This window comes from Polyodon spathula, chromosome 3 (assembly GCF_017654505.1).
Source record: "Polyodon spathula isolate WHYD16114869_AA chromosome 3, ASM1765450v1, whole genome shotgun sequence".
Lineage (NCBI taxonomy): Eukaryota > Metazoa > Chordata > Actinopteri > Acipenseriformes > Polyodontidae > Polyodon > Polyodon spathula.
Window position 1 is genome coordinate 31666817 of NC_054536.1, and position 15605 is coordinate 31682421.

Sequence of the window (15605 nt, forward strand, 5' to 3'; positions counted from 1 at the left end):
GAGCTATGTGTTTCTGAACTGAATGCGTACAACACTCTAATGTTGTTAGGGTTGTGCGCAATATTCAAGGTGATTGATCAGCTTCTGGCAGAGGACCTGAATCAGACTATTCCTCCTTCCATCTGGAACTTCATTTTTCTGTTTAATGTACTTGATGCATATTTTGACTGGCACCACAGTCTGACACAGGATGCTGTGTAATACCTGGGTAATTATCAGACTTGTAGTCGAGTGCTCAAATCTCGAGTCCAAGTCCGAGTCACGGGTCCTTGAAACAAACTACGCATACATATGCATTAGTACGCATACCAAAACGTGAGATGTCTACTGTCATAAAATGATATGCTATCAGATTGCAAGTGGTAAACTGTCAGATTTTGGTACATGTGCAATCAATTGCGAATATAAAATACTCAAAGTGCAATAGAAAAATGAAACATCTTAAATTATAAATACAAGATAAAGTGTAAAGAAAGCTTAACCCTGTTACATAAACATTAATATTACCTTGAATGTTGTACCTATCATGGAAGTCAATATTACATAAATGAGTTAACATAAATGTTACTTACATACTATTATTCTATAAATAATAATGTATCAATTAAATAAAGACAACAGGCAATAGAACATTATAAAACAATTGTGTTAAATATGTATAATCAATGGGTTATTTATTATGTTATACCTTGTACAGCAGTGGTTGTTGTTGTATTGAGTGCTTTAAAACCAATTCCATTTGTCTTAAACAAATACGGGAAAGATGTGCAGTCACTTATTTACATGTTAGAAATGTGAAAATACCAGGATCTGCATATACATGCAAATAACCAGCTTCACTCTTCTGGCATAATGATAAATCTTAGAACAGTGGCTCCCAACCTGTGGTCTATGAGTAAACTCCAGGTGGTAGGCAAACAGTTAAGCAATTCTTGCAAAAAACAATTTCTACAGAATCACACGTTGTGCTACTATAATATGTATTACTGATCAACACAAACAGCTTTAACCACATTATATATAAGTATATGACATCTATGTAGTCTGCTTTTCCCCCCCTTTAAAAACATTAAAACCTCAGTGTGGCAGGCTGGCGAGTGGATAGAAGCCCAGAGACAGTCTGTAGTTCAAAAAAATAATTTTATTATAAATACACAAAAAAAAAAAGGCACAAGGGCCAAAACAAAGCAATTTAAACACAAAAAGAAAGACAAAAAGCAAAACTAACAAAAATAATAATGTCCAGGCTGGGCAATGCCTTCACTGGATTTATTAAAGTTCAAAAAAATCACACACCAAAAAACCACCAAACTGCTTCCTCAGCTCCCTCCTTCCAAATGAGAAGCCGAGGGCTCATTTTATATCAGGTGGCTGGGCGCTGATTGATCGTTAAACTAATCATCTAATCAACCCCAGCCACCTGAACACAATGAACCAAGGCAGGTAGGGGAATTTAACCCCATCCCTGCCAATTTCTAAAGAGCAGAGCTGTGCACTGCCACATACCTCCCCCCATGTACAACGTACACCGGCTGCAATCGGCCAACTCCCCCCCCCAAGATTCCAATTATGTCCCTTGGGTGGGCTGTTTTGGTGGGTGGTGGTGGGCGGGGTTGATGTCGGAGCCCCCCAAGACTTCTTTGGTTAAGGGGGCCCCGAATCTCCAAGGTAGCACGGCGACGACGGCGGCCCGGCTCCCTCTCGTGGCAGAGGCGGCAACGGCGGCCCGGCTCCCTCTCGTGGCAGAGGCGGCAACGGCGGCCCGGCTCCCTCTCGTGGCAGAGGCGGCAACGGCGGCGGCGGCGGCCCGGCTCCCTCTCGTGGCAGAGGCGGCAACGGCAGCAGCAGACCCTCGGGAGGCCTAAAAAACAAAAAGGAGACACCAGCGACCCCAGACGATGCGGAGCAGCAGGCGACCCCAGCCGATGCGGAGCAGCAGGCGACCCCAGCCGATGCGGATGCGTCATCCCTGAGCAGTGCAAGGCAGGCATCCTTGGGCCATAGCTCCTCCCCTCTGGGCTCTGGGAGCGGCGGCTCCTCCCCTCTGGGCTCTGGGAGCGGCGGCTCCTCCTCCTCTGGCTCTGGGAGCGGCGGCAGCTCCTCACCCCTCTCGGGCTCTGGGAGCGGCGGCAGCTCCTCACCCCTCTCGGGCTCTGGGAGCGGCGGCAGCTCCTCACCCCTCTCGGGCTCTCGGGAAGGCGGCTCACCCCTCTTTATTGGAATGACCGGGGCATCTCCCATGTCTACCGCCAGGTAATTAACCACCATGAGGGCAACCTCTGGGAAGGACGCTGGGTGGTGTTGTTCCTCCCACTGTTCCCACCTCTCCCCATCTAGACGCCACAGCGTGTTGATAACTATGGGGAGATCGTTGACGAGGTCTGCCTCAGGGTGCATCAACCAGTCCCAGATCTCCTGGGACGGTGGTGAAGGTGGTGGTGCTGGAGGTAGTGGGGTGGCCCCTGATGCCCGGGGTGAACACTGCATCTCTTCCTGGGCCTGGTTGTAGGGGCATCCTGCCCAGTTGTGGCCGTCCTCCTCACACCGGCCACACCAGTTTGCCGGTGGCACATCTGGGCAGGACCGCCAACAATGGTCCTCCTTCCCACACCAGGAACACCAGGGGAAGAGGCTGGCCGGGTCCTCCAGCGGTGGCTGCAGCAGCTTACATTTCTTCAGCTGCTGCTTGTCCTGCCTTTGCCAATGTCTGCTCTTCTTTCCCATGTTAAAAAAAAAAAAAAAAAAGATAACAAAAAAAAAAAAAAAAAAAAAAAAAAAAGCCTCTAGGTGGCGCTATCCCACTTCTGACACCAAATGTGGCAGGCTGGCGAGTGGATAGAGGCCCAGAGACAGTCTGTAGTTCAAAAAAATAATTATTTTATTATAAATACACAAAATAAAAAGGGCACAAGGGCCAAAACAAAGCAATTTAAACACAAAAAGAAAGACAAAAAGCAAAACTAACAAAAATAATAATGTCCAGACTGGGCAATGCCTTCACTGGATTTATCAAAGTTAAAAAAATCACGCACCAAAACCCCACCAACCTGCTTCCTCAGCTCCCTCCTTCCAAATGAGAAGCAGAGGCCTCCTTTTATGTCAGGTGGCTGGGCGCTGATTGATCGTTAATTAAACTAATCATCTAATCAACCCCAGCCACCTGAACACAATGAACCAAGGCAGGTAGGGGAATTTAACCCCATCCCTGCCAATTTCTAAAGAGCAGAGCTATGCTCTGCCACACTCAGTTTAAGTACTTTTCATTTTCAACCATATAAAATGTGCTACAGTGTTGCAGGGATAGGCATATCCCTATTTCCACATTTTAAGTTTTTAGAGAAGTTAGCTGCATGTAGTAACAGAAGTTAATGTGAAACAAAAATAGGCTATATTTGTTGCGTGGGTTTTGAACTGTACCATAGTGTGAATGATCTATTTAATTCAGCCAGCTTTAATATCTCACCAGACAATTTGCCAAAAGGAAACTCTCATAACACTTCTTCTGGAAACACTTTCCAATAATTAAAATGTTCAGATTGCTTGCCACACACCTTTGTGTTCCGGTGTGCTTGTTATATGTACATTGAGCGAAGTTGGCGACTCAGTGAGGGCAGTAAGCTGCGTTAGAAACGTTGCGGGGACGAGCACTGGTATTTACACTTACTGGATCCAAAGACAACCCAGAGCCCCAGTGCATTATTTGTCAGGTTTTCTCAAATGAAACTTAAACCTGCAAAATTGAAATGGCTTTTATCTACTAAGCATTCAGAATGTGAAAAAAATAACCTTTTTAAACAAAAGAAACGGGAACTTTGCTTTCAGCAACTTTCAATGCACAGAATGATAACATTCCTTGATGACTTGGTAGTGAAGAGTTCAAGCCCAGGGATCTCTTTAAATTAGGTATGTTATATAGATATACTGTACTTTCTACATGTAGGCCTACTTATACAGTGCTGTAAAAAAAGTATTTGCACCCTGTCTGATTTTCTGCATTTTTGCATATCTTTGACACTGAATGTTATCAGATCTTCAACCAAAATCTAATATTAAATTAAAGGGACCTTGAGTGAACAAATAACACAATTTTTTATACTTATTTCATTTATTTATTAAAGAAAGTTATGCAACACCTATTGCCCCAGTGTGAAAAAGTAATCGCCCCCTTAGACTCAATAACTAGTTACGCTACCTTTAGCGGCAATAACTGCAACCAAATGCTTCCTGTAGTTATTGATCAGTCTTTCACAGCGCTGTGGAGGAATTTTAGCCCAAGCAACTCAGTGACATTTGTGGGTTTTCGAGCATAAACTGCTCATTTCAGATCCTGCCACAACATCTCAATGGGGTTTAGGTCTGGACTTTGACTAGGCCATTTCAAAACTTTAAATTTCTTGTTCTTCAACCATTTGATGTAGACTTGCTTGTGTGTTTTGGATCATTGTCTTGCTGTATGATCCAGCTGTGCTTCAGCTTCAGCTCACGGATGGATGGCCTGACATTCTCCTGTAAAATTCTCTGATACAGAGCATAATTCATGGTTCCTTCAATGATGGCAAGTTGTCCAGGTTCTGATGCAGCAAAGCATCCCCAAATCATGACAGTACCAACACCATGCTTGACCGTTGGTATGAGGTTCTTACTGTGGAATGCAGTGTTTGGTTTTCGCCGGACATAATGGGGCCCATGTAGGCCAAAAAGTTCCACTTTTGACTCATCTGTCCATAGAACATTGTTTCCGAACTCTTGAGGATCATCCAGGTGCATCTTGGCAAACTTGAGACGAGCATTCATGTTCTTTAGTGAGCAATGGTTTCTACCTTGCTACTCTGCCATGAATCCCATTTTACCCAGTGTCTTTCTGGTGGTGGAGTCATGAACACTGACCTTAGCCGAGGCGAGAGATGCTTGCAGATAACCTGATGTTGTTCTAGGGTTCTTTGTGACTTCCTGGACGATTTTACGCCATTCCTCTTGGAGAGATTTTGGCAGGACGGCCACTCCTGGGAAGATTCACTACTGTCCCAAACTTTCTCCATTTGGACAATATGGTGCTGACTATGGTTTGGTGGAGGCCCAGAGCCTTAGAAATGGCTTTGTAACCCTTTCCAGGCTGATAGGCATCAAGAACTTCAGGAATTTCTTTTGATCGTGGCATGTTGTGCCTCTAGAACCTGTGTGCTGACAACTTCACTCTGATGGTAAGGGCCAAAGTTAGTCAAATTTATATTGGGCAGGGCTGGCCCAAATCAGGCCTGATTGTTAACCAAAGTTTTCAAACAGCTGATTTCAGCAACCAGCTGACAGCAATTCTGTGGGTAAAGAAAATTAAGAAATGACAAATAAATACAGGTATCTCTGAAGGATACATACATTTATTTTAAAAGGAGATATATTTACTGCACATATCCTGACATGGCATCCTTTAAACCAGTTAGATTTTTTTTTTTTTAAATAAGCATGACTAAGTGATCTCATAATATATTTCGATAACAAGTGTCATAGGAAATTAGTGGAAAGGGAAATAGGTAGATATCATCTATACTGTGTATGAGCAAACGTTTCATTTTCATTTTCATAGCTTTACACATCCGCACGTGTTGCTACAGCTGTTTAAATAATATACTAGTTATTTTTCTTTTCATTGTTAACATCCTCACAACTTTTTACACTTATAACTTTAAATTCTAGTTGCCAGCAAGGTGGCAACCAGGGCAAAATAACCCTAAACAGCTCTGGTGTCGTGATCCACAAACATGAAATAAAAGGTCCTTGTGCCTTTAATGTCGCCATGTCTATTATTTTGTAAAGATTTTGTGTGGAAATGTAAGTTTACTGCACTGTGGTAGATTTGTCTTCAGTTCAGCAGCAATATTCCAATAGACTCGCATTCAAGGCTATCTCCTAATATGGTCATCTACACAAATACACAAGTAGGACCTCTTTTTTCGCCCGAATCTCAAGCAGGGCTGTCTCGCACAGTGCCTGAGTAAAAAGATTTAAAGGGTCAGGTCGCCGGCGGGATATTTAACATTGGGCGCACCCTAAAAAGTTAATCATTTTAAAATGCAATTATAAATTAAATCTGCTGGGCAGTATTGTTTTAAACTGTTATTCTTGCCTAGTATCTGTTGCGACAGTGTGTTTGAGAATTTTATTCCTACCCAGTATCTGTAGTCTTGGCCTTCTAAGAACATTCCAGCATATAATTGAACAACTTCTTCCACAAATGTTACCCTAAACCCTTCATATTTAAAAAAAATAACCAAAAAACAAATGGTGTGTCTTTAAAATGAAGCATCATATTGACTATGTAATCTATAGGTATCTACACACTAATGATACAGTATATCTAAATTCCTAGACCAGGTTATAAATGCATTTGTGATAAATGAATATTATTCTCAATACAATCCAGCTGCAAAGGGGATAACATTTAAAATAAAGATTTGAATGAAATCTCAAATATTAAACATCTGTGTCAATTTGACTGCATCAACCAGTAAAGATAAAATATAAAATATAAAAAAAGCTGTTACATATGTTGCTACTCACTGTGTCACTTAGGTGTCACAACCACTGTATCATGTGGAGCATTGGTTGTTTCAATATAGTATGGACACCTGTACAAGTTACCATGGTGGCTGTGTCACACTATAGACATCTACAAGATAATTCTGATACACGTATCTCTTTAAAATAAATATATAGTCACAGACAAAAGTATTAGTGCCCTAAACTTAATATAAGATAATCAAAAAAACATGTTTGTGGCAGGGCGGTAGGAGAGAGCCCTGCACATATAAAAGGGGGCAGTTTAAATGTATTATTTGTTTATTTTAGCACAGGTGATTGTTATTGTATGATCTAAAATGTATTGGTGTATTATTTAAAATAATGTATCGCTTGGGAATGGGGTATTGTTAGTATTGGTTTGACTGTGTTTTGTATTGATTTAAAAATACAATGTTTTGTTATTATAATTTATGTATAATGTGACGACAAAAAAACTGTGTTTGTTATTTTGTTTTGTGCTCGAGACTGTGTTGTCCAAATAATATGTTTATTAATAATCCCGGTCTGGCGACCGCAGAAAATAATCCCAGTCAAAACACAGCAATGTGTATTGAACTGATCCAAACCAACAGGTTACAGTCCCAAAAGAATATACACAGTTTGAAAGAATAAACACAGTAGAACACACCCAAAGACACTCACAGATATACAATTTATTTGTGCACAGTTGTGAGGTGTTGTCTGGATTTAGTGCTGGCCTTAAGCGACAGCTCCGGATCTCGTTAGCTGTCTAATAATACAAACAGTACAATTAAACTCTGAAAACAAACAGAACACTCAAAGTTATTTCTCAGTTCTCCTTTCTCTATACTTTAACATGGTTCTCCTTCCAGTTTAGCATTAACCATAACAAAGGAACAGATCATCTTGCTACGTCCCCTTATATACCGTCAATCACGCATCCTTGATTAACGATTGCAACTGCTCCTCCAAAATCTGTGGCTGCCACATTGTTTCCCTTCTGGGTTGATGATTTAGAGTACCATAGCTCCTCCCCCTTTCTAGATGGCCGACTTCTGCCTAACCCTGGGAATGAATTGTCTGGGCATCCAGTCCAGGGCACTCTGTACTCTTTACACTGTGCCCTCACAGGTTGGGAGGGAAATTTATCACCAAGAATCATTCTGTCTCTGTCACAAGAAGTGTAATTATTTTCTTTAGTGCGGCGGAGAAACTGAGATATTCTAAATGAACATTGCTACACATGAAACATGAAAGCAAAAAGCTGCATCAGTGTCCTCCATAAATGACATAGTTGATGTTAGAAATAATAATCATAACACGTTTTGCCTTGCACCGATTTACTACATTGCCAGAATTTGCATGAACATTTCTAAAATGTCAAGTGATATGTGGAACAGTAGGGATTAACATAAAGAAAACAAGATCAAGAAAGTGCTGCTTCAGATTTGGGTAAGTGAGTCAGAATCGGGATACAGATGGAGGTGTGCTTCACGTTTTTCAAACATGGGCTCAACTTGCAAAGTACATGTTAAGCATAGTGATCAAGGTTTAGTTTTGTTATGAGGACTGCAATAAACAAACACCAAATAGTTGAGGAGTTTTTTCTTTGTACAATTCCCCCTTTTCTAAAACATTTTGAAGAGTTTATTTAAGTTAAACTTGAGGTTTCACTTGCGTGTACATCTTAAAAAAAAAAAGAATAAGTAAATCACAGTAATGATACTACTTTATGAAAACGTGTCTTTTGCACTTGGTTTATTGTTTCTGCCTATGACAAAGTGCCCGCCCCTGTGTATATTATCTGTTATGTGTTGCGTGTGGTGTGTTTAAATGCTGGTGTATAGACATTGGTACACGGGATATAAACGGGTCTGTGTAACACGAGTGTTTAAAATGTATATGTGTATTTAGGCACGAGGATTGCACAGCACTTCGCGTGTAAGTAAAAAGTAATAATATGTGAGCACGGGGAATTGCACTTTATTAATTCACGTGCTGGGATTCAAGTGAATAATTAATTAGTAATTGAATCCCAGCACAACAGTATATATAGATGCACGTTTTCACATACTGGCGGTTGGGTGTTCGGTGAGTGGAGAACGGGATAAGAGACGGAGGTAATAATAATAATAATAATAATAATAATAATAATAATAATAATAATAATAATAATAATAATAATAATAGTAGTAGTAGTAGTAGTAGTAGTAGTAGTAGTAGTAGTAGTTAAAGTATCTGCTCACCGTGTTTGTCTGTCTAGTCCGTTTTGTTTGTCTTTTTGTTTTGGCGACGTATGCCATATCCTGTGTTTTTGTATTGTTCCAACCGTTTATTTTCTGTCTGTTAATTCATTAAATGCTGAGCGAGACCATTCGCTCAGCTCCACCAAACTCCACCTCTGTCTTTGTTTATTTTCCCGCTTCTGGTCTGACATCACCCACTCTGGCTGTCTCTGTGACACTGCCTAAAAAATATTTTTATGGAATAGATCATGGTAATTAATCAGAACACAGACGCTGCGCATTTACGCATTTAAATGTGGCAGTTTACACCGTGCTTCATTAATTTTGGGCCAGTTAATACATTCAGGATGGGGTAAATGCATACCGTGGCAGAGCACTACTTTACACTCTGCCAATTTGGCACTTCTTCGGTCAATGTCCACCATAGAGTTTTGTGTAAAAGGTGTACTCCTCATTACTAAAGAGCAACTAAACTAAGGGCATTGCTGCTTCAGGACATTAATCATCATACACCTCATTTTTTTAGTTAACGTTTACTTTAACAAAGTTTTATTATCAAAACCAGATATACATGATCCAAGCATCGCAGATAGGTGCAGTGTTCATTTTCTAGTGCGAATCACTGTGCTGACAAACAGCACTTACTGTGTTTACATGTACACTAATATTCCATTATTATTTGCACTACTCAATGTATGGAATATGAACTAGTCATGTAAACAGCATATTGGGAGTAAGAGCAGCAATAATCTGAATGGGTGTTCCGAATAAGATATATGGAACATTGAGCTTTTTATTTTTTGTGGAATATTAGTTTATGTAAACGTAACGTACAGCAGCAGGGCTAGTAGGTGATGTAATCACATACAAAGACATATTGCTGATATATGCTCCTTGCAAAGGAGCCAGTTCTTTTGTACAGCGTTATCAGCACTATGCTTTAATGCGAGAGAACCCAGGTTCGCCTGCCCTCTGCCTGTGTGTGGATTGCCTAGCCATGTGTGATGCACCTGCCTGCGGGTACTGAGATCGCTACAAAAACACTATTCCGAATTTAAATTATGTTCAAATATAATTAAAGATATTTCTAAAACATTTGCATACAATGCACTTCGGATATGTTAAACTATGTGTATATAGTATGTTAATGTTTAAACGAAGTGTAACATTTTGTGAAGGCCTTACTGAAGATAGAAAATGTTCCTCCTCAGTCGTCCAGGCAGCAAGAACCATTGGAACTGTACTAGACTATTTTAAATGGTTGGGAAAGCATGTAACAAAACACTGTTTAAGGTTTAACCCTTCGCCAGCTGAAAAAATAATGTTGTACACTGAAGGCAGAAAGGCGTGCAGAGGCACATGTAACAAAAATATAGAACATTCATATTAAAATACAAACGTAGAGAAACACTTTATTTTAAATATTTTTTTTATTTATGTACGTATTTGACAGGGAGAACGTACAATTTTAAACATTTATGACATCTATCATAAGATGTATTGCATGAAAATTTAGCTATGGACAAACACAAAAACAAAAAATAAAACCATACAAATAAAGCAACATTTATAGAAGACAATATGATTGATCATCAACTATGTAACCCAAGACAGCAGCAACCGCACATCCCCCAAAACAACATCACTCCAAAAGACAATCTCATCACACATCCAACCCGGAATCAGAAACATCCACACCTCCACAATTCTATGATGACTATACTGTACATAAATAAATAAACAAACAAATGATATATACAGTGGTTCTCAAAAGCATTCATCCCCCTTGGACTTTTCCACATTTTATTGTGTTACAACATGGAATCAAAATTGATTTAATTGGGAGTCTTACAGCTTCACTTTTAAGTGAAGTGAATTAAATGTATAACATTGTTAAGATACTTAATTATATATAGGTATATTATAATATAATATATATATATATATATATATATATATATATATATATATATATATATATATATTTTTTTTTTTTTTTTTGAACTAGGTCCTGGTGTATACGTTTGGTAGAACCTACCCCCTCCCCCTTGTCTACTACAACATGGACAGCTTTAATTGTATATACTACTTTAATGTGGTTTTTGTCTGTCTTCATGATATTTTGTATTTTTCGTGCAGTACTTTCATTCTGACTTTTGGAAGACTGGGATGTAGAGGATGAAACTTCTGCTCTTCCCCCTAAAACCCCTGGAGCTGCACCCACCCACCCAGCCCACCTCCCATTCTAACTGTGTTTCAGCACACCTGACGTCACTTTGTAAAGCCACTGTTGCATCAGCTGTTGAAACTGCTGGTGTTTGAAGATGGTTCATTACATCTATAGGATTGTTGTTCTCTCTCCGTGGCAACTCCCTTTCATAACTTTGGGACAGACATGACATATAAGGAATATGAATATTAATATTGCATCAAAGATTACATTGTTAGCACAATTATGTTTTTATTTTCTTTTTTCTATAGGCTACACATACTGCCAGTGTTTCACACAAAGCATGATAATAAACACGTTCTTATTTCTATTGTTTAACAGGCAATTAAAGATCAACATTTTGCCCACATTTCCCAATTCCTTTATTCTAAATACTTTGTACTGTGCACTGTATACACTAGGCCTACATTGTGTGTGACATTACATACAACCTATACAAACCGGTTGAAACACACATTCCACATTTACATATTCACCTGTATGAGAAGCCAATTCTGTTGCATTCTCCAATTCCATCAGATCTGCCCCATCATTTATCCCAGATACAATTGCTGGATTGATCAGGGTGTGGATTTTTCTCTCTAGTGCTGTTAGTTGGACTTCAGTCAGTGGTCCTCCACCTGTTCCCCTGGAATTTCTATTTATTTTAACAATGTTTTGCTTCGTTCTGAGCTTCAGGTCCCAAAGTAGTTTTTGGACTTCCTCAACCTACCTTTTTACGAAAGAGGTTGAATTTATTTTATCTGTTATTGCTTTCCATATTTTAATTTTAGCCGTAGCGCCAGACCTTTTTGCCTAAAAGAAGAGTTTGGTGTTGTAAAACTTCATCGAGCAAAAGAAAACTAAAGAAAACTTCATCGAACAAAAGCTCAACTTGAGCAGCTAAGAATTAATTTTTTCTTTCTTTTTTCTCCATTGTTGCGACTAGTCCACATGTGTGCTGCCTCAATCAATCTTTGCTCTTTAAATGACATCATACTATTGGAATGTAACTAATTGGTTTGTTAAGGAACCTGGAAATCAATTGTCAACTCAATTAAATCAGTCGTAAGTAGGAATCGCGAAGGGCTTTGCGAGTAGAAGAAATGAATCTACCCCTGTTGAAAAGTGAAACGTATAATTAGATGGCAAAAAAACTCACAGTCAAAATCACTGCAACCTCTATTTTCTCTCTCAAATATTCCCTTCTGAAAATCAGGCCCTTTATCTCTTTTAATGTTAATGGTTGCCGGCAAAATTTTAAGGTTTTGAATTTGTAGAGCAGAAGCAGTTGGGGGTTACATTCCTCCAGGAGATGCACTCTGACAGAAAGAATGAGGTGGCGTGTGCTGTGGTTTTTGAGCCAAGCCTGGGGGCAGAAATTTTAGCTAAGATTTTGTTTTTGTTTGTATTTATATTTATGCTCCAATTATAGGAGGCAATAGAGTTTTATTTTTTAAGAAATTGAAGCGGACACTTTTAACTATAAATACAGAAGATATTTTTGTTGTGGGTGGGGATTTAAATTGTATAATTGATTTTACGAAATATAGAAATAGTTCTGAACCTCACCCCCCTTCCTCCAGAGAACTAGCTGCAGTTTTAAAGTCTAGTGGCCTGGTTCAATCTACACCTTAATACAGCACAAGACAGTATACCTAGTCACTAAATCTTTTACAGGGTACAAATAGAACCAGATTCGACAGACTATATACTCCTCAGCATTCACTCAATAAGTTCACCACCACAAAAATAATACCTAGCAGCCTTTTCATGACTGTCTTTTAGTCACTGTAATTTTGCCACTACTTGTTTTTCATTAACCAGTTACACTGGACAGTTCAGACCTGCCATCTTGTTATCATAGTGTTTTACAGGTGTGGAAACCAGTGAGTGTGGAGAGAGAGGAAGTGGCTCTGACAGGTTAGAATCTGTTAGAGGGCAGCTGTTGTTAAACCCACTCCTCTCAGAGCAGTGCCTGCAGTCACAGGCGCTGCCAGCTAGTTTTGTGAGAGCAGGAGTAACAAGGCTGTTTCACTTGATGGCCTCTGGGCTGTCTAGCTGGCTCAATGTGGCCGAGCTAGCTCTGTGAGAGATCACGCGAGAGGGGTAACACAGGGAAGAGGACAGAGACAAAACACTGTATTTCCATATATATATATATATATATATATATATATATATATATATATATATATATAATATTACTGATCTTGATTAGTCTAGCATGCTAATATTTTTTAACAAGTGGCTACTACCTAGGCAACTGCTCAAACTTGTGCAAAACTAATACAATGTGCAAAACTACAATTGGGGTAAAGAAAAAAAAAAAAAATAGTTGCCAATTTAGGGATAAAAAGCAAACACAAAATCAGTATAAATATACACTATCAAAACCAAAACACATAAATCAAATACACAAGCAGCATGCAACAAACATATTCCTCAATCTAATTCATAGCACACAGACTTAAAATTTAAAATTTTCAAACAGTTAAAGCACATGCAAACCAATGCAATAGGTGTTCTCAATTTATACAAATAAAAATCAGGGTGTGTCCACCAGAGGGAACCCTAACTGCCAAACTGGCCAAACATCTAGATATATATATATATATATATATATATATATATATATATATATATATATATATATATATATATATGTATATACACCTTTTATTCAGAATAAATTGAAAAGATAGTTCTAGAAGTGCTAGTAGGGATGTCAGAGATCTGCAAGGTATCAGTGTTTCCCCGTCCTGCTTGTAGTCCTTTTCGTACACAGACATGTTTCCCTTGTCCACTGAGTCCCCTGCAGCCAAACCCCCAGGGCAAGAGGAGCCTTCACTGGGAGGATTACCAGCAGTGCCAGCTTGAGACTCACGTTTCCACTCATGACCTCCCCCACACAATGGGACACCACCCGGAAAAGGCTTACCCACGTTCATCCAGCCCGATACTCGGTCCCACTGCAACGCAGGGCTGAGACCCTCCACAACTGCCTTGAGAGAGCGTCCCAGGTCCCCGTATTGACTCCTCCGTGTTTCGTTTCCTTATCACCGTCTTGAGCGTTCCCTTCTGGTTGGTATCACCTCCCACTGCTGCAGCGGTGCCCCTGTTCCCCACGAAGAAAACATTTCATTGTGTCTCTGCTTGCAAACACAACATGCCTTCTACATTAAAAAGCCGTTCAACATTCAGATTAGTTAACAGTACACATTTTTAAAACCAAGAGGGATCATTTTAAATAAGCTCTCTCTCGATCATGGCATTATCGGGGTATATTGGACAGTATTACTTTAGTAAGAGGTGTAGATAGAGGCATTACAGAAACCAAACAATCATTAAAACAAATCCTTCCACAATTTTATTAACTACATCGTCTTAGCTCTTTTGATTTTATCAAACCTGACCCCACCAGTCCCACAGGCAGCAATAAAACCTCCACAGAGACACTGCTGTCAAAACGTCACCTGAACTCGTGTCCTGAGTCAGCCCCCCACGACCCCCATCCCGGCAAAGTGGGAACCAACCTCTCAGCACACACAAGCTGACTAAGTGAAGAGTATTAAAAACTATGGCAAAAAATAAATTTTAAACTAGTTTGTACACCGCTCCCTGCTCACAGCCCCCTCCCCCCACAATTCTCCACTGAGAGAGAGAAAGAGACTTTGACCTTTAAGATCCTTTATTAATCACTTCAAATTAATCCAGTTGTGGCAAAGTGGTTTACAGTGCGCAGGTGCAGTGGTGATGTGATTATGAAACAGAAGAAACCAAGGTCCACGATCCAAACAGGTTTTATTTTTAAATCCTGTTCTGGTGACCACAAAAAACAATGTGTATTGCGCTGTTCCAAAACAACGGGTTGCAGTCCTAAAATAATAAGGCACAGTTTGTAAATAATAAACACAATAGAACACACACACACACACACACACACACACACACACACACACACACACACACACACACATACACAAGTCCAGAGTGAGTGCTACATTGCTTATGGTGTAATACAATTTATCTATGTACAATGGTGCAGTGTTGTCTGGGTTTAGTGCTGGTCTTAAGCGACAGCTCTGGATCGTGTTAGCTGTCTAATAAGAAACAAGTAGATTTTAGACATGACAAAACATTCATGGTAATTTTACACTTTACTTTTTGTAATGGTAACAGATCTCCTAGCCATGTTCCCTATTTGTACCTTCAGTCACGCTCCCTTGGTTAGCGAGTGCAGCCGTTTCTCCTCCCATACGCAGTTGCCACATTGCTTTCCCTCTGGAGCAATGACTTAATGTACTGCAGCTGTGCCCTCTTTGTAGCTCGCCGACTTCCACCTAACCCTGGGAATGAATTGTCAGGCCATCCGGTCCAGGGCACTCTGTTCCCTTTACACTGCAACCTCACAGGTCGGGAGGGAGATTTATCACCAAGAATCATTCTGTCTCTGTGTCACAAAGACGGCTGTAGTGTGTGATGTCAGATCAGAAACAGGAAATAAACAACAGAGAGGTAGGGTTTGGTGAAGCTGAGCGATTGTTCTCACTCAGCATTTAATAATGAAACAGACAGAAAATAAAAGGTTGAAAGACAAACAAGACACAGGA